The following is a 14,487-nucleotide window of genomic DNA, read 5'->3' on the forward strand; positions in this document are numbered from 1 at the left end:
TCATTCTGTTACATTTGTGGTGAATACACACTGCCAAAACATAGAAGAAACATAACAGACTTCGTAAAAAAAGTGTATTTTGCCTATTTTGGGGTTATGCTTGGGGACCAAGACAAGTTTTGGGCACCACACATAGTGTGCAAAGCATGTATCGAATTATTACGAAAATGGAGCAAAGGACAAAGAAAAAGCTTCAAATTTGGTGTTCCAATGGTGTGGAGAGAGCCAAAAAATCATCATGATGACTGTTATTTATGGTAAACACAGGTACAGGCACATCTTCACAATGAGGGACAGGCCTTCTTGCAGATTCCATGTTACTCCCATTTTCGTTTCTTATGCTTATTGAATCCTTGCACTTGCACTGCACAGAAATAACAGTCATCATGATGATTTTTTGGCTCTCTCCACACCATTGGAACACCAAATTTGAAGCTTTTTCTTTGTCCTTTGCTCCATTTTCGTAATAATTCGATACATGCTTTGCACACTATGTGTGGTGCCCAAAACTTGTCTTGGTCCCCAAGCATAACCCCAAAATAGGCAAAATACACTTTTTTTACGAAGTGTGTTATGTTTCTTCTATGTTTTGGCAGTGTATATTCACCACAAATGTAACAGAATGAGTCTGGATCGTTAAGACAACTTCTTCATGATGAGTTCATGCTTTTCACTGGAAAACAGACAACAACATAAAGTTAGTGCAAAAATCAAGCTATGAACAAACTTTTAGAACACTAATTAACACAAAACTATATTGAGAACTGCTCAGTTCAAGTACTAATCCAAAGAAATTAATGAGATGATGCGTCGCATTTACCAACAAGTGCTATAAATAAGATACCAAAAATCTCAAAAACTTGAGCCAATCTGGCAAAACTGATGACATATTCAGAATCAGCACCCCAAAAATACCCCAAATTCATTAAAATATTTTGGACACCAGAAAAAAAATTTTTTTTCGTTGACCTGTGAATATAATCAGGGATTATGAATTAAATGTCGCCGACAGAACACTCCCCGTCTGGAATCAAACAGATGTCACTATTCTTTTTCTCCGAAGACAGCAATAGGACCAGCTCAGTTACTGGTCTGGAGAATGTCTTAAGTTCATTCCCTTTGGCCATCCTAAGTTCGACTTTGCGGATGTTGCCATCCTTACTCGGGAATGCTGCAGTTACTAGTCCAAGTGGCCACTGGTTTCAGTGGAATAGGCAGTCTTTCACAAGGATGAGGTCACCAATCCTCAGATTAGGCCCTGTAGATTGCCACTTCATCTGTGGCTGTAGGGTTTACAAGTACTGTTTGCGCCACCTGTCCCAGAATGTGTTTGCAAGACTTTGTACCAGTCGCCATTGGCGCTTGTAGAGGTCCTTAGCGTCGAATCCTCCTGGAGGGGCACTGGATAGTCCTATTTTCTGGGTGAGGAGAGTTGCTGGAGTCATTGTATGAAGTGTAGACTACAATACAAACATATATACACTCAGTCAGTACGGGGTACATAGGAATACATATATACATAATAATCAACATGTGCACTATTAGCTGAGCAGGGGTTAACTGACAAAGCAGGGTAGTATGAGGCAGGAATTGGATACAGGAAACATAAGTACATACCAGCGATGCTGTCACAAGGGGAGAAGAGAAATGAGATGCTTCCTGAATGCAGGCAGAAGGAAACTGGTGGACTGAAGGGAAAATGGGAGCTGAACTAACCATAATCCTTTGCAAAAGGCTACCAGGGTGCATTGCAACCTTACCAGAATGCTCTGGAAACCGAGGGAAATAGAAAGTGAAAGTAAACACACAGTAACACTGCGGTTATGACTCTGGTCACTAGATGGAGCCAGAAAACCCTGAAAACATTAACAAGCAGATAATCAGGGATTATGAATTAAATGTCGGAGACAGAACAGGAGTTGTCAGTCAAAGCAAGAGGAAGCGGTGCAGGGCAGGGAATAGAGCTGGGGTGACAGAGGCTTCAGATCTAGCATAGCTCTTCAGCGCCATTTGCATATCAATTCAAACATTAATTTCTTAGGAATGGAGACAACGGACTGCCCATTACAGATGATCCAACCCGAATTGTAAAGTTTGGGGTTCATATCATACACCTAGTGTCCGGTATTGAATTTCAATCACGGACTTTTCCTGGAAGTCCATTTTACTGGTTGGGAGTTCGGAGAGGAGGCAGCTCCAAAGTTCGGGTCCCCATTGAATTCTATGGGAACAGGATTCAGTTTCAAATTCGGGTACATTGCTGGTACCCGAATCGAACTTTGGACTAAAGTTTGAACTTCCATGGGTGCGCTCATTTCTGATGCCCATGCAAATGTGTTTCTGGATGTATCTTTGAAAGAGCTACATGAGCATATATACAGTGGGCATGTAAAGTATTCAGATCCCTTTAAATGTTTCACTCTTTGTTTCATTGCAGCTAGAGTTGAGCGAAACGGGTCGGTCAAATTCATAAGTCGCCGACTTTCGCTGAAGTCGGGTTTCATGAAACGAAACCAGACCATAGCGTGAGGTCGGCCACGAGGTCGGCGACCAGAACGCCAAAGTCGCGTTTCAAATGATGCTTCCAGCACCCATTTTCAGCCAATGATGGAGGACGCACACTGTGGGCAAGGCGATGACATGGGCATCGGTCACCACCATCTTTGAGAAGGGCATGCAAGTGATTGGCTTGCTTTGTGTGGCGTCACAGGGGCTATAAAAGGGCGTGCACGCCGATCGCCATCTTACTTCTGCCGATATTAGCATTAGGGAGAGGTTGCGCTGCTGATTCTGAAAAAGGGAGAGCGTTAGGCAGGGAAGAAGAACCAAAAAAACTGTTTCTGCTGGTAGCGATTTTCACTGTACAACACAACAGTTTGTGTGCAGTGACAGGAGAGGCTATATTTTTTGTGCATCAGCTCTGTTGGTTATTAGGCTGCCTTATAAGGCTCCCTGATAGCTGCATTGCTGTTTGCACACTGCTGTGCAAACTACTTTTTTAAAAGCAAAAATACTTTTCTTCCTCTTTTCTGCACAGTTACCAAACGTTCATTTTTCCACACTTTTGTGTGCAGCGGTCCTGCTTATTAGGCTGCCTGCTGCCATACTTGGACTGAGAGCATCATTGTCAGCCTCCTAAAATCTCTATGGAGCTTCCAATTCTCCCCAATACTATATACACCTTGTACTTTGTCATACACCAGCCAATTTCAGCCTGTTAAATTGAGGTGTAATCTATAGTGGGCCTGAGATAATAGTTCAGCCTCCTAAAATCTCTAGGGAGATTCAAATTCTCCCCAATACTATATACACCTTGTACTTTGTCATACACCTGCCTATTTCAGCCTGTTAAATTGAGGTGTAATCTATAGTGGGCCTGAGATAATAGTTCAGCCTCCTAAAATCTCTAGGGATATTCAAATTCTCCACAATACTATATACACTTTGTACCTTGTTTTACAGTACCATAGAGCTGGTGATATTTTGGGTACTTTTTTCCAAAAATGAGAAAGTATGGTGGAAGAGGCTGTGGATGTGGGCAGGGGTTGCCAGCTGGTACTGATGGTGGTGGGGGTGGCGGTGCATCTGCTGGTACTGGCAAAAGCACAATAGCACCTAAGGCAGGAGGTGTTGAGCCTGCATCATCGTTTGGCTCCACAAGGCCTCGAAGGCTCCCTTTTCTGGGAGTAGGTAAACCGCTTTTAAAGCCGATGTAAGGAATGGAGGCGGAGGCAGATATGGTGAAGTTCACATTTGTTTTTATTTTTTAAGTGGGACCACGGTCCAGGGGGCTCCAAAGGGGGTATGACTAGTGAGCCCCGGGCACCCATAGTAAAGCCCCTCAGGCAGGGCCAGAATGGAATACCCGGAGGACACAGGTGCTACCTCCTGTTAGGCCCCGAACACGTGGCAGCTGTCCCAGCGGGACCAAAAGGGATAACAAAAGTTACAGCAGAGTCCGTAATGCGCTGGGTCCTGGATCCGGTTAGTTGGTAAGGAGTCGGTTCCAGTGACCTTCACACAGTCCTTGGACTCGGATGGCTGTAGGCGGAACGGGATGGCTTAGGCCCAGATGGTTGCTGATATAACCAGGTAACACAGGAAACTGATATGCTGTGGAAACAGAGAGCATTAGACAATGCACAGAGACTGCAGATGCAGCGCAGACAGGTTAGCATGAGAACTGGATGTAGCAATGATAGATACTCATTGCTCCGGCGCTCTCCCTATGGAGGAGAGGCCAGAAATAGCAGCCAGTGCGCTGCCATTGGTTGCCCCTTTAAGAAGGCAAGAGAGCGGGCGGGCGTGCCCTAATAGCCTTAGCTTACAGGATGCCAGGAGGAGGAGGCAGGAGGGAGGACAGAACGCTGAGCAGCAGCATGAGAGGCTTGAGGTGAGTGCCCAGAACGGAGAGCAGCGGCAGGCCTGGACGCAGCGCCAGGACGGGGGCCAGGTGTAACAGCGGCAGACCTGGGCGCAGCGCCAGGATGGGGACCAGGTGTAACAGTATCCCCCTCTTTACACCCCCTCTTCTTCAAGCCTGCGTAGAACCGTTTAAGGAGAAGAGGAGCCTGGATGTTCTCCCTAGGCTCCCAAGATCTCTCCTCAGGACCAAAACCCCTCCAGTCCACCAGGTAGTAGGTCTTACCCCTTACTTTTTTTACGGCCAGGATATGTTTTACCTCAAAAACATCATCCTCCGAGACAGGGTCAGGAGTGGTACCCAGATCCTTAAAGAAGGGACTCAAACTACTGGTTTGAGGAGAGAAACATGAAAGGAGTTAGGCACACATAGGGAAGTGGGCAACTTCAGCTTGTACGAGACTGGATTGATCTGTCTCAAGATCTCAAATGTTCCGATGAACCGGGGACCCAATTTGTAGGATGGCATCTTTAACCGGATGTACTTAGAAGAGAGCCATACCTTGTCTCCGGGACGAAAGATAGGCACATCCAAACATTTCTTGTCCGCATACCTTTTAATATGCTGGGAGGCTTTCTCCAGAGCAGTTTTGGTATCCCTCCAGACCTTTGAAAAACCTTCGGAGAAAGTATCAGCAGCTGGAACGCCAGATGGTCCGGAGATGGGAAGAGGTATTCCAGGTTGCAATCCGAAGACAATCTGAAAGGGAGACTTTCCAGAAGATTCACTTACTTGATTGTTGTAAGAAAATTCGGCCCAGGACAGTAAGTCTACCCAGTCGTCATGATGGGCGTTGACAAAGTGACGCAGGAATCCAGCCAGGATTTAATTTGTCCTCTCCACTTTCCATTGGACTGGGGATGGTACGCTGAAGAAAAATCCAGTTCAATTCTTACCAGTTTACAAACTGCTCTCCAGAATCTTGAGGTGAACTGGACTCCTCTGTCGGACACGATGTGGAGAGGGAAACCATGGAGATGGAAGATGTGCCAGATGAACAGGTCCGCCAACTCAGGAGCAGTTAGAAGACCGGGTAGTGGAACGAAGTGAGCCATTTTAGAGAAGCGATCCACCACTACCCACACCACAGAACAGCCAGATGAGATCGGGAGATCTGTGATAAAGTCCATCGCGATATGTTGCCAGGGAGCAGACAGAATTGGAAGAGGCTGAAGCCTACCTGCGGGTAGATGCTTGGCCGTACCAGTAGTACCGGGATATGAGTTGCAAAGTCTTTCACTGGCCGGCGTGACCAGTCAACTTGGACGAGTGACCCCACCGAAAGACACAAGTACGCTGAGAAGCTGACACGAAAGTCTTCCCGGGAGGCAGCCGGGCAAGATCAGTAGAAGCGACCGCGACTAACCTTGAGGGTTCAATGATGTGCTGCGGTTATTCTTCTTGATCAGGAGGTAGAAAGGCTCTGGAAAGTGCATCTGCTTTGACATTTTTGTCAGCTGGGCTAAAATGAAGAACAAAGTTAAAACGAGCAAAAAACAAAGCCCAGCGGGCTTGACGAGGATTCAGCCTTTGCGCAGTTTGGAGGTAAGCAAGGTTTTTGTGATCGGTGTATACAACTACCTGATGAAGAGCTCCTTCTAGAAGATGCCTCCACTCCTGCAGAGCCAATTTGATAGCCAACAATTCCCGATCTCCAACAGAATAATTTCTCTCTGCGGAAGAAAAAACCTTGTAAAAAAAACCACAGGAATGCATTCGCCCGGAGGACGATTTCTGGGTTAGTACGGCACCCGCACCTACTGAAGAGGCATCGACCTCAAGAAAAAATTGTTCATTGGAGTTAGGATGATGAAGGACAGGTGCGACAGCAAAGGCCTTTTTGAGAGAAACAAAGACCTCCTTCAGCCTCAGGAGGCCAATCCTTCGGATTTGTACCTTTCCGGGTTAGAGCTGAGATGGGCGCCACTCTGGTGGAGAAGTTAGGAATGAATTGCCTGTAGTAGTTGGCGAAGCCCAGGAATCGCTGTATGGCCTTCAACCCAGACGGACAAGGCCACTTGAGTACAGCTGATACCTTCTCTGGATCCATTTTTAATCCTGTGGAGGAAACAATGTTACCAAGGAAAGGCAAAAAGGATTGTTCAAAGAGGCACTTTTCAAACTTGGCGTACAGTCTGTTCTCCCTGAGCCTCTGTAAGACCAGGCGCACTTGTCTGAGATGTGAGACCAAGTCAGTAGAAAAAAATCAGAATGTCGTCTAGGTAGACAACAATACAGGTGTAAAGTAGATCCCTGAAAATGTCATTGACGAACTCTGAACTCTTGGAAAACAGCGGGAGCATTGCTTAGACCAAACGGCATTACCAGGTACTTGTAGTGGCCATCACGGGTGTTGAAGGCTGTTTTCCATTCGTCTCCATCTCTGATTCGGATCAAATTGTAAGCCCCTCTGAGATCCAGCTTGGTGAAGATCCTGGCCCCTCGGAGACGTTCAAACAGTTCTGAAATTAGAGGCAAAGGGTACCTGTTTTTTACCGTGATCTGGTTCAGTCCTCGGTAGATGATACAGGGCCTCAGGGATCTGCCCTTTTTCTTCACGAAGAAGAAGCCTGCTCCTGCAGGTGATGATGATTTCTGATAAACCCTCTGGCCAAGTTCTCCTGGATGTAGTCTGACATAGCCTGAGTCTCTGCCTGGGAAAGAGGGTAAACTCTCCCACGGGGAGGGGAAGTTCCAGGAAGAAGGTCTATTGGACAGTCATACGACCTGTGGGGAGGAAGTCTTTCAGCCTTCTTTTTCCCGAAGACATCCGAGAAGGACCAGTAAGCGGATGGTAATCCAGGCAGGGTAGCAGGTTGGACCGGGGGTGAAGCTGGTTCAATCTGGGTTAAACAACGGTCCGAGCAGGAATCTCCCCAACTTAGAATTTTGCCTGTTCTCCAAATAAGGACTGGCTCATGTTTCTGAAATCAAGGCAAACCTAGAAGCAAGGGGTGAGACAAACCAGGGTACACATAAAAACGGATTCTTTCAGAATGCATAAGACCTACCCGGAGTTCCACTGGCTCAGTCTGGAACTGGACGGGTTCGGTCAGAGGCTGGCCATCGACAGCGGTTACCCGCAACGGGTTGGGAAGAGCCTGAACTGGTAAGTGGTAGCGATCCACAAGCGTCTGCTGGATAAAGCTTCAGCGGCTTCGGAGTCCAACAGACAGAGTACAGAAAATTTTATTGCTCCGCAGGTCACGGAGACTGAGATCTGCAATGAAGGAGAGGAACATTCTCTACCTAGGGTGGCCTCTCCTACCGAGCCTAGGCACAGGAGTTTTCTGACTTCTTTGGAGAGGAGCGGATCAGGTGTTCAGAACTACCACAGTACAGACAGCTTCCGTTTTTGCGACGCGCCTCCTGGCGGCGGCTGGCCAGACATACTCGATCTACCTACATAGCTTCTGGAGAAGAGGATGAGGTAGATGTCTTGGAAGAATTAGAATCCAGGTGGTAGGACCTCCTGTCACGCTTAATATCCATGGAACGCTTCTGAAAACGCAGGTCAATCCGGGTCGCCAAGGAAATCAGGTCATCCAAGATGGTAGGCCTGTCCCGTCCCACCAGCTCATCCTTGATTTTTCCAGATAGGCCCTCCCAGAAGGTAGCCAGCAAGGCCTCATTGTTCCAGGATAACTCAGACGAGAGGGTGCGGAACTGAACAGCATACTGAGCCACCGTGAGGGTTCCTTGGTGTAAGCGAAGCAAGGCAGAAGCGGTCGATGTGACCTGGCCAGGTTCATCAAAGGTCCTGCGACAAGTTTCTAGGAAAGATTGAAGATCACTAACCAGCGGGTCTCCTCTCTCCCATAACGGATTCAGCAAGGCGAGAGTCTCTCCTGCTAGATGTGACATAATGAAGCCCACTTTGGCACGGTCAGAAGCAAACATATGCCCCAAGATTTCGAAGTGTAGGGTACACTGAGAAAACCCTGACACTGAGTGGGATCACCATGGAAGCGGGTAGGAGCTGCCAGGAGGGGGCCCTTGCTTGTCATGACAGCAGGTACCTGGGTGTTGCTAGGTGAATCAGGAGCAGCCGGTTTCTGCAGAGCATCCATGCGGGTGGACAGGTTACGTAGATACGTCGTGATCTTATCCTGTTGATCTCTTAAACGGGTCACCTCTTGCCACAACTCCAACGTCGGAGGCCTCTGGGGTCCAGCGGATTCCATGGCCGGAGCAATCTGTAACGAATGGAAACGGAGGCAGAGATGGTGAAGTTCACATTCGTTTTTAATTTTTAAGTGGAACCTCGGGACTACGGCCGGGGGTGCTGCGAAGGGCGCGTGACTAGTGAGCCCCGGGCACCCATAGTAAAGCCCCTCAGGCAGGGCCAGAAAGGAATACCCGGAGGACACAGGTGCTACCTCCAGTTAGACCCCGAACACGTGCCAGCTGTCCCAGCGGGACCAAAAGGGATAACAAAAGTTACAGCAGGGTCCGTAATGCGCTGGGTCCTGGATCCGGTTAGTTGGTAAGCAGTCGGTTCCAGTGACCTTCACACAGTCTTTGGACTCGGATGTTTGTAGGCGGAACGGGATGGCTGAGGCCCAGATGGTTGCTGGTATAACCAGGTAACACAGGAAACTGATATGCTGTGGAAACAGAGTGCATTAGACAATGCACAGAGACTGCATATTCAGCACAGACAGGTTAGCATGAGAACCGGATGTAGCAATGATAGATACTCGTTGCTCCGGCGCTCTCCCTATGGAGGAGAGACCAGAAATAGCAGCCAGTGCGCTGCCATTGGTTGATTGCATTTTTTGAATAATGCACGCCGCCCCTTTAAGAAGGCAAGAGAGCGGGCGAGCGGGCCCTAATAGCCTTAGCTACAGATCTCCTCACAGGACGCCAGGAGGAGGAGGCAGGAGGGAGGACAGAACGCTGAGCAGCAGCATGAGAGGCTTGAGGTGAGTGCCCAGAACGGAGAGCAGCGGCAGGCCTGGACGCAGCACCAGGACGGGGGCCAGGTGTAACAGTGGCAGACCTGGGAGCAGCGCCAGGACGGGGACCGGGTGTAACAGCCGGAGCTTCAGGAACAAGTTTTGGCTTACATTGCTGACACAGCCTCCAGCTCTATCGCCTCCTCTTCTGAAGTTTCAAAAAACAAAAGCACTGAGTCGTCAGTGGAGGCTCCTGGTCAGGAACAACACCTTTCCTTGTGTCCTTCACCCCTACCAAAAGTGAAGGATGCAGCAGGCCACACTACAGATTACTTCATGGAGCTCTTTTCACATACCATGCCTGGGTTATCAAGTCAAATCGTGAATTCCCCAGTCCAAGATGAATCGGACATGGAGTGCACTGATGCACAGCCACTGCTAGATTTTTCTGCTGGTACATTCACTCAGAGCACTACATTGTCCTCGCAGTGTACTGAGCCAGAATCTGACCCTGATGAAACTCAGGTGCCCCTTCCCGCATACTATACCACCTTACATGGTGACACAGAGGAAGGTGCACATGAAATTGAAGAGGAGGTGATGGATGACCAAGTTGTTGACCCAGATTGGCATCCATTGGGGGAAGAGGGTGCCGTTGCCAATAGCTCAGAAGAGGAGGAGAAGGATCCGCAGCAGGCATCGACATCGCAACAGCTGTTATCTGGCAAGCCCGTAGCAGTCCAAAAACGGTTTACAAAAACCCAAAGAGTTGCAGGACAGCTTGGCCAGAAGGTAAAATTAGCACAGCGTGCAAGGCCTCAATATGTCTTCCATAGTAGGAAGAGTGCAGTGTGGCACTTTTTTGAACAAAATCCTAATGATCAGGCAAAAGTTATCTGTAAGAAGTACGCAAAGACCTTTAGCCGAGGGAAAAATCTGAGAAATTTGAATACCAGTTGCATGCTTAGACATTTAACCACCATGCACTTGCAAGCGTGGACGGACTACCAAATCTCACGTACCGCATGTGCACCTGCTCCGAATGAAGGTAGTCAGCAACGCTACATCGCTTCCCCCACTGTAAGCCCACCGGTTAGCACACCACCAGCAGCAAATGTTGAGGTGTCACAATGTTATTGCTATGAAAGACTGAATCTAGGCAATCAGCAAGGCCACCAACACCATCACCATCACCAACCCTTTCTCGATCCGCCATGTCCACCACTAGTTCCACCATATGCAGCTCTCAAGTCCAGCTCACCCTACCAGAGACTCTCAGTAGGACAAGAAAGTACTCATCCTCTCATCCGCGTACACAGTGTTTGAACGCCCACATTGCCAAACTAATCTCGTTAGAGATGATGCCCTACCGGTTGGTTGAAAGCGAAGCTTTCCGCGAGCTCATGCCCTACGCAGTACCACGCTATGACCTACCCAGTCGGCACTTCTTTTCTAGAAAAGCCATCCCAGCCCTCCACCTGCATGTGAAAGACCGCATTGTCCATGCACTCAAGCAATCAGTGGAAAGGTGCACCTCACAACAGATGCATGGTCCAGTAGGCATGGCAAGGGCCGTTACATATCAATCACTGCGCACTGGGTTAATGTGGTGGATGCAGGGTCCACAGGGGACAGCGGCGGTGGGACAGTGCTGCCTAGCCCACTGTATAGGAAACAGTTGGCTGTAGGCGTTCGACCCTCCTCCTCCAGAAGCGAAAGTTCATCCACAGAGCGCAGTCGCACGAGCACTCCATCCGCAGCTGCCAGTGTTGCACGCGAGGTGTCCGACTATCGAACAGCTAGTGGTAAGCGTCAGCTGGCTGTGTTGAACATGATGTGTTTGGGCGACAACAGACACACCGCGGAGGTACTGGCCGACTACTTGCAGGGACAAACTGAGTCATGGCTGGGCAGTCTACATCTTGAGGCAGGCAAGGTAGTTAGTGATAATGGCTGGAATTTTGTGGCAGCCATAGCCCTTTCAAAACTCAGACACATACCTTGCCTGGCTCACACCTTGAACCTGGTGGTGCAGTGCTTCCTCAATAATTATCCGGAGTTAACAGCCCTGCTCCATAAGGTGCGAAGACTGTGCATGCACATTCCAGTCGTATGCAGAAGCTGCAGCGATTGCTCCACCTTCCCAAGAACCGCCTAATTATCGACGTTGCAACAAGGTGGAACTCCACCCTGAACATGGTTCAGAGGCTGTGCGAACAGAGGCAGGCTGTAATGCATTTGTGGGAGGATACACGGGCAGGCAGTTTGAGGGCAGACATGGAGTTGTCTGGTGTGCAGTGGTCGAAGCTGAAAGACCTCTGTAAAGTCCTTCAGTGTTTTGAGGAATGCACACGGCTGGTAAGCGCAGATAACGCCATCATAAGCATGAGCATCCCACTTATGCGTCTGCTCATGCAAACTTTGACGCACATTAAGGAGCTGGCGTCTGCAGCCGAGGAGGAAGAGGAGGAGGGAAGCCTTGATGACAGTCAGCCATTGTCTGCTCAGGGAACTCTCCTGGACGAGGTGGAGGAAAAAGAGGAAGAGGAGGAGGAGGATGATGGGGATGATTATTTAAGGGAGGAGGATGCTTCTCAGGGGGCAAGAGAAAATGTTGGCGTGGCAAGGTCAATGACAGGGTTTGTGCATGACTGGGGGGATGTTGATTTGCCAGAAAGTGCTCCTCAATGCAGCACTCGCAGTGCAACATTGACACCTGGAACATTGACACCCACATGTGTGATTATGCCTTGCAGATCCTAAAAAGGGACTCCCGCATTGCCAAAATGATGAACGATGACGACTACTGGTTGGCCAGCATCCTGGATCCACGATATAAAGGTAAATTCCAAAACATCATGCCACAGGAGAACCTAGAGCTAATATTGGCTAACAAACAAGCAACTTTGGTAAACTGTTTGTTTGAGGCATTCCCAGCACACAGCGGCGGTTGTCAACTATGGTTACAAACTACTTCTCCTCCCATATTGATGTTCTCCCTCACAGGTCATTCCCCTTTGACTATTGGGCCTGTAAACTGGACACCTGGCCTGAATTGGCAAAATATGCCTTACAGGAGCTCGCTTGCCCTGCTGCTAGTGTGCTATCCGAAAGAGTCTTCAGTGCTGCTGGATCAATCCTGACAAAAAAAAGGACCCGTCTGTCGACCCAAAATGTTGATGGTCTAACCTTCATTAAAATGAACCATGCATGGGTTTCCAAGGATTTTGTTCTACCTTCCCCTGCTGACACGTAGGTTGCCAGAAAAATGGCTCGCTTTTGTCCTCCTCTTCCTTGGACTTTTCCAATTCCTCCATTTTCAGTTGCTGAATGTCCAACATTAACATATGCGATTTTTTCAACCTCCCTAACTGGGCTGCCTCCCCCAGGGCCGGGATCACCACCTGGCGCACGCAACCGTGCGAGTGCCGTTGCCCTGGACAGGTGGGTTGGCCCACTCTTGGGCAACGGCACTGGCAAAGGCACACCCGCCGTCAGACACATCGGCGTACTATGAAGGGCCCTGTGCCAGTACTGCCGCCCACGAGTGTGGCCCCCCTGCTTGCTCAGGATCACAGCACTTGCAAAGTTGAAATACTTACCTCTCCCTGCTCCAACGCCGTGACGTCTTCCGCGTTTCCTGACAGTGACATTCTGGGCAGAGAGCGCGATGACATCACGTCTGTATGCCCTCTGCCTAAACAGTCCAAGTGCAGAGAGATGGAAGATGGGGATGACGAGGAGTCCAGACTAGTACAGGGATTCCCTAGTGAGGAGACTTATTTAATTGTTTTAAAGGTTGGGAGCAATTTTTGGGGAGCACTATACTCTGGAGAATGATATATGGGGCCCACCATACACTGGAGCATTCCAAAGGTGGACATCAGACACTGGAGCAGCATTTACAGGGCCCATTATACACTGGAGCATTAGAAATGGGGCCCATTATATATGGAGCATTATTTGGGCCCATAAGACAGTGGAGTTTCATCCATGGGGACCAACATATACTGTAGCATTATGTGGAGCTCATCATATACTGTATGGAACATTATATGTGACCAATGATTCTGTATGGAGAAATATATGGGCCTCATTTCTCTGTATAGCGCACTATGCAGTGGCTATAATACTGTATGGAGTAATATACTGTCCGTTTTTGGAGCTATTGGAGAATTTAAAATGGATATCAGTCATGTGATGTAAGAAGTGAAGAATTTTTCATTGTACTATACCGCTATTTCTCTGCCGTATCAGAAGATCATGAATTGTGGCATGTGTTAAAGGAGCCCATTGACACTCTTTGGCCCTGGGCCCACGAAAATCTGGAGCCAGCCCTACCCCCCCCCCCACAACTTTCGCCAAATAACCCCCAGTTTTCAATGCCTAACTATTATTATAAAGTAAATTAAGGTTGACAAGCTTAAGTAATAAGAATTGATGTTTTTGGCATTAAAATGGGCACTGTATGTGTGTTTCCTATCCTCCACTCACTGCAGACTTTTCTTTCCCATTGACTTGCATTGGGTTTCGTGTTTCAGTCGGCCATCGACTTTTCACGATAATCGGCCGATTTCATTCGACCCGACTTTTGCGAAAGTCGGGTTTCATGAAACCCGACTCGACCCGAAAAAAGGCAAAGTCGCTCATCTCTAATTGCAGCCATTTGGTAAATTCAAAAAAGTTCATTTTTTCTCACTAATATACACTCTGCACCCCATCTTGACTGGAAAAAAAACAGAAATGTAGAAATTTTTTAAAAATGAAAAACCGAAAAATCACATGGTCGTAAGTATTCAGACCTTTTGCTCAGACACTCATATTTAAGTCACATGCTGTCCATATCCTTGTGATCCACCTTGAGATGGTTCTACTCCTTCATTGGAGTCCAGCTGTATTTAATTAAACTGATAGGACTTGATTTGTAAAGGCACACACCTGTCTATAGAAGACCTCACAACTCACAGTGCATGTCAGACCAAATGAGAATCATGAGGTCAAAGGAACTGGCCAAAGAGCTCAGAGACAGAATTGTGGCAGGGCACAGATCTGGCCAAGGTTACAAAAGAATTTCTGCAGTACTCAAGGTTCCTAAGAACAGGGTGGCCTCCATAATCCTTAAAGGGAATCTATCACCTAATTTTCGGCCTATCAGCTGCGGCCACA

This window comes from Dendrobates tinctorius, unplaced genomic scaffold (assembly GCF_039654945.1).
Source record: "Dendrobates tinctorius isolate UK_male_01 unplaced genomic scaffold, ASM3965494v1 ptg000147l, whole genome shotgun sequence".
NCBI lineage: Eukaryota > Metazoa > Chordata > Amphibia > Anura > Dendrobatidae > Dendrobates > Dendrobates tinctorius.